This window comes from Poecilia reticulata, linkage group LG4 (assembly GCF_000633615.1).
Source record: "Poecilia reticulata strain Guanapo linkage group LG4, Guppy_female_1.0+MT, whole genome shotgun sequence".
In the NCBI taxonomy this organism is placed as follows: domain Eukaryota; kingdom Metazoa; phylum Chordata; class Actinopteri; order Cyprinodontiformes; family Poeciliidae; genus Poecilia; species Poecilia reticulata.
Genome location: NC_024334.1, coordinates 21,010,089 through 21,015,823, shown reverse-complemented (window position 1 = coordinate 21,015,823; position 5,735 = coordinate 21,010,089).

The window sequence follows — 5,735 nt, the reverse complement described above, 5'->3', positions numbered from 1 at the left end:
GATGGATGGATGGATGGATGGATGGATGGATGGATGGATGGATGGATGGATGGATGGATGGATGGATGGATGGATGGATGGATGGATGGATGGTATAAAAGCAGTAAATGGAGGTTTGTCTTGAGTTGTTCTGCTTTTGTTTGTTCTTTTCTTTTCTTCTTCATAGAATCTACATCTGATAATGTTCCTGGAGGGCATTAGTGGAGCTAATAAATGGTTTGTGTTTGTATAGGGCTTTATCAAGTCCAGAGGACTCCAAAGAACTTTACACTACTTTCAGTCTTTCATGCTCCGGTGGTGTTGAGCTATATTGTAGACATACGGAGCAGGACGAACTCCAACCACCGTCGCCCCGATAACTTCATATTTTCCCTCTAGAGATGAAACGCTTGGCCTCATATCTCTGGGTTTAACTCCGTGCGTTTCCTAGACAAAGCAATGGAAGGAGGTTTCTCTCCCAGATGAAGAGGAGCTACTGCTGCCACTAACTTTGCTGTTTCTTTAACGCAGGAAGAACTCCGCGATCATTGTTTGTGTTTTTGTGTGTGTGCGTGCTCTCTGTATTCTCAAGCCCCCATTCAGTCACACCAGATGACTACTCATACCGAGCCAGGTTCTGTCGGAGGTTTCTTCCTGTTAAAGGGGGGATTCCCTTTTCCACCGCTGCCACATGCATGCTTGCTTTTAGCTCGATGCAATCACCTGGGTTTCTATGGACAGAAAATGTTTCAACTGTTTGAACAAAACTTGATATATAAACTTGAAGGTATTGTTTTGTAGCTAGGATCAACACCAGATTAAGAATGTAATTGACTTTGTCTCTGCCTATTCACAGACAATATGCAACATAGATCGTCTGACTACCTTGTAAAGAGCTTTGGGACATTTGATGCGACTCTACTGAAATAAACTGAACTGAAAATTAAATCTACATCCTACAGGAAGTTGCCTTTTAATTATATTTTGTGACCTCTAGAAGGTTTTCTTCCAGGATCAGCTTTTGTTTATCCTCCCATTGACTCTGACCAGCATCAGTGCTGAATACACACATCCCTACATTAGCATTAGCATTAGCCTGAAGGCCAAAGAGTTTCATTTTGGACTCATCTGACCAGTTCAAAATGTTTACTTCTTCTGCCAACTCCTTCAATAAAGGACAGATTTGTGGTATTTTTTATATGTAAAATACCACACATAAAATGTGGTATTTTATATCTATTTCAAAAAAGTTGATTGTGTTTTCACTTTTTTGCAAGTAGGCAAGGGACTGAAGTGTGGTTAAGGATAGCACAGTAAATTTGTCACCAACGGTTACTCTGGCAAATTTTTCTAAAGCTATATTTAATTTAATCCCTCCACTCACTTTATATTTTTGCCTGCTGCACACCATTTATCCTGGATCCCATTGTTCATAATTTAAAATTGCAACAAACTAAAGTGACATTTGCCCGCTAAAGCCCTGATGCAAGAAATTAATGTAGAAAAACATCAGATTATCACAAATAATACCTTTATTTGCAGATTTAAGGCACCAAAATATATCGACTCACCTAGTTTTTTTTTGTGTGTAATAATTGACACATTAGGCTTTTTTTGGGTCACATTTCCTAATCAAAAAGATGCACTTTGCATGTAATATAAAAAACACATGGCACAGGAAGCAAAACCAGATTTCCCGTCCTGTGAACACCCACTTTGTCAATTCTCAGCAGTTAACAGCTGTGTTTGCTTTTCTCTGTCCCAGAAACTGCTAGAAATGAATCACGGGGCTAAATGGTGGTGGGCTGTGGAAGGGGGACACACTGGTTCTAATCAGCATCTGAATCGCACAAAACTCTGTCACTCCTTCACAAGATGAATGCTGGAAATGTTTGGATATGTTGCAGTGTAAAATATAGGTATATTACTAAAGGTCAAACTTTTCCAGTGACAGACATTTTCAAATGATACATTTGGCATTATAAACACTCGGATAGTTTTCATCGTTAAAAACATTGTCATCAACAGGTCATGCAGCGTATTGCGGCCACAAAGAAACATTTTGGATGCGTCATAACAGCATGTTTACACAGCATTTAGGGCCTCTGCTCCAGTGGCCTTTATTCACACTAATCAGGCAGGAAATAGGGGAGGACTGGTGCTAATGGTGGTAAATCAAAAACACCGGGCGCTGTATCGCATATTGCCCAAAACACCTCTTTTTTAAATTTTGTACTCTACAATCACAGTTTTTTCCTGCATATCGAAATTTATGGAGTGTTTAAAATTCAATTAGAGCAGATTTTAGAGGCGAGTACTAACTCTCTCAAGTTTTGAATATACTAGTAACTAGTATCAAAAACTAATTCTAAACGTTTGGACTTTGTACAGCTGCCAATACAATTATGAGACAAATATTTTTGTTTTGTTTTGGGGTGTTTTCTTTTGTTACTGGGTGTGACCAAGCTAAACTGATCACAGTTATTTTGAATTTAGCATATGGTAGTTTAAAAGAACGTCCTCCTCTTGGTTGGTTTGTGCGATTCTTTGGCTTTGGCTCCTCAAAAGAAATTGGATAGTGGGACACAGAACTGTTAGCCACCAAGCTATGAGTTAGCCATCAAACTACGAGTCAGCCATCAAACTACGAGTTAGCCATCAAGCTACGAGTCAGCTATCAAACTACGAGTTAGCCACCAAGCTACGAGTCAGCCATCAAACTACGAGTCAGCCACCAAGCTACGAGTCAGCCATCAAACTACGAGTCAGCCACCAAGCTACGAGTCAGCCATCAAACTACGAGTCAGCCACCACGCTACGAGTCGGCCATCAAGCTACGAGTTAGCCATCAAACTACGAGTTAGTTATCAAACTACGAGTTAGCCACCAAGCTACGAGTTAGTTATCAAACTACAAGTTAGCCACCAAGCTACGGGTCAGCCACCAAGCTACGAGTCGGTTATCAAACTACGAGTCAGCCACCAAGCTACGAGTTAGCCATCAAGCTACAAGTTAGCCACCAAGCTACGAGTCAGCCATCAAATTACGAGTTAGCCACCAAGCTACAATAGTCTCTTGGCTGGTAGATTTAACCATCAGCTGTGTTTCTTTAAATTGCACTTATTATTGGAAACAAAGACTTAACTGAAAAGTATGCAATTCTTATCAATAAATGCGTCTTTTGCCTCGAAACCCGAGCAACATTTTAAGCGGCACAAGCTGCATCAAGGGAAAGGGATGTTCTAGAGCACAGGTGTCAAACTCCAGTCCTGGAGGGCCGCTGCCCAGCAACTTTTAGATGTGGCTCTGCTGCACCACACCTGAATAGAATAATTAGGTCATTAGCAAGGCTCTGGAGAACTGATCTACACAAGAACGATGTAAAAACCATTTCATTCCAGTGTTTTGTACCTGTGGCACATCTAAAAACTGCAGGACAGCGGCCCTTGAGGACTGGAGTTTGACACCCCTGTTCTAGAAGTTCTCCACTTCAGGTTGAACTCTTGGCTTCGTAAATCTGTTTAGGTGGTTTACAAGCACATACAGCACTGAAGGACAGGGGAAACCCCACAAGTAAATGTCTGTGCAAAATATTTATGCCTCCTGGCAGCAGCGAAGGCCGTTTCTTGCTTGAGACGAATACAACCCTTTGCATGATGTTATGTACTTTTCTGTACGCGCTGACCTATTTCAAACATTTGCACTGATTCATATCACCTTTTAAGATGTCAGCAGACAGCGTTTTTGTTGTTACTAAGTGAAAGAGAAGCATTGGAAATGGAGAAGGGTGAATCATGACAATTCAGGGTAAATATCAGCGCAACTTCTGCTTCGCTGCACCAAAAAGTTAAACTGCAGGAGAGAGGCGGTGTCCGGAGAGGAGGCTGCATCATGTCATGTTTGGAGTATTCACACGTGGAATGTCCTTTCGCTTTCTGTAGCTTCATTGGACAATCACTGCCGAGGAGACAGATGAATCAGCTGATATCAGAATTCTCCGTCCTCACTGAATCTCCCTGCGGGACAATGCGAAGTACAGAAAAACTTTTAAGGGGAAGAGAGGGAATAAAAATCCTGGTTTTTTTTCTTAACAAGGGGAAATATGACAATCGTTTTTATCTCAGCTGATAGAGATGTACCCCAAAAGCCTTCTAGAATACGTCAGTGTAAATTGAGCACATGCAGACTAACGTTTTTTGCCTCCTTCACAGCAAAACTGACTGAAGGTTAATCAGACCGGATGGAGAGTGCACATATTTTCCTGATTTTCAACTGTTTTTAATGAGTTTTGGTTCAGAACTGTTCTGTATTTAACTCCATCCATCATCTCGTCAGCTCTGACCAGATCTTCTTGTCCTTACGGCATGACGCTGCCACCACCATGCTTCTCTGTGTGGTCAGGAGGGCAATGCAGAGTCGCAGTGTTTTTGCATGCAGGTTAAATTTTTTTTTATCTCATCTGATCACAGCTCCTTTCAGGTGGTTAATGTGTGGCTTGTAAATGTGACTTTTTGGGGCAGGGGAACAACTCACAGTAGCCAGAATCTCCCACCCGAGCTGTGAATGCATGCATTTGTTTAGCAATACCCCCGAGATGTCCAAAGCTTGAGACGTTGTTTTACAGCTTACCTCTGTCAAACAATATGTTTGGTGTGGTAGAATTAAGGTGACTCGGCAGCAGCTTCATCATTAACTCATGCAAATATGTAAAACCACAAAGATCCATTTGGACACAGTCCCTAATCAGCATTTATTACAGTGTCCCAGCTTATTTTAAAACGTCTATTACCTCCTTCCGCTTCACAGTTGAGTCAAGTTTGTCAGTTCATGAAACAACATTTCTATAAAAAGCTGATGTTTGTGGTTATGAAGTGACAAAACTGGAAGCAGTGTAAAGTAACTTCGTCAAACTCATTTTAATGAGTTGAGGTCATGAATGTTCTCACACAGGCCCGGTTGGTTGTGGCAAAACGTATTGATGAAACCACAGATTTACAAACTTTTAAGAATATTGCAGCTTTCTCTGCATTCCTGCAGACTTCTTAAAAGTAAATATTATGTAACATGTCTTGGCGTTGCTCCGGTTTGGTGCTTTTCAACTAAAAACGGATGTGATTTGACTGATAGAACAATAGTTAATCACACAGGTGTTGTCTTGAGGTTCTGTTCATGTCCTGGTGGGCCAGAGCTGACACGTGTGGTTTTGTAATGTACTGTATGTGCCAACATGGCCTCCTTCATCCTTGAGACAAGTTTATGTATTTCTGACCAGCCAACCAGACTCGGGGACGTGCCTCCCAAAGATGCTCACAGCATCAGATTGACCTCTGACCTACTTTAGTCTTCATCTAACGAACTGAAACCAACGACCACTGTCTTCACTCTAACTCACTACTGAATGGGTTAGAGTCAAGTGCCTCTGGTTTCTTAGAAACAACTTGTGCCTTCACTTCCTCGGCGGGCTCACCCGTCCCGAGCGAACACGATGAGAACATGACCGTGATTGAAGCGTAAAAGCTGCGCGAAGTGGGAGGTTTCACTCGCTTCCGTCTCGACTGCCAGCGTTGTGCCACTAAGGATCCCCGCGCATCATGAGCGCACCGTCAACCAATCAGCGTCCGGTGCGCTGGTTTCGCTCCCGATTCTCCTCAGAGTGCGCACGCGTGCGTAGAAGTGTCTGTATGCGTGCGCGCGCGAGCGCGTGTGTTTTGTTTTGTTTGTGTGTGAGAGAGAATCTGCGTGAATGTCGCGCGATC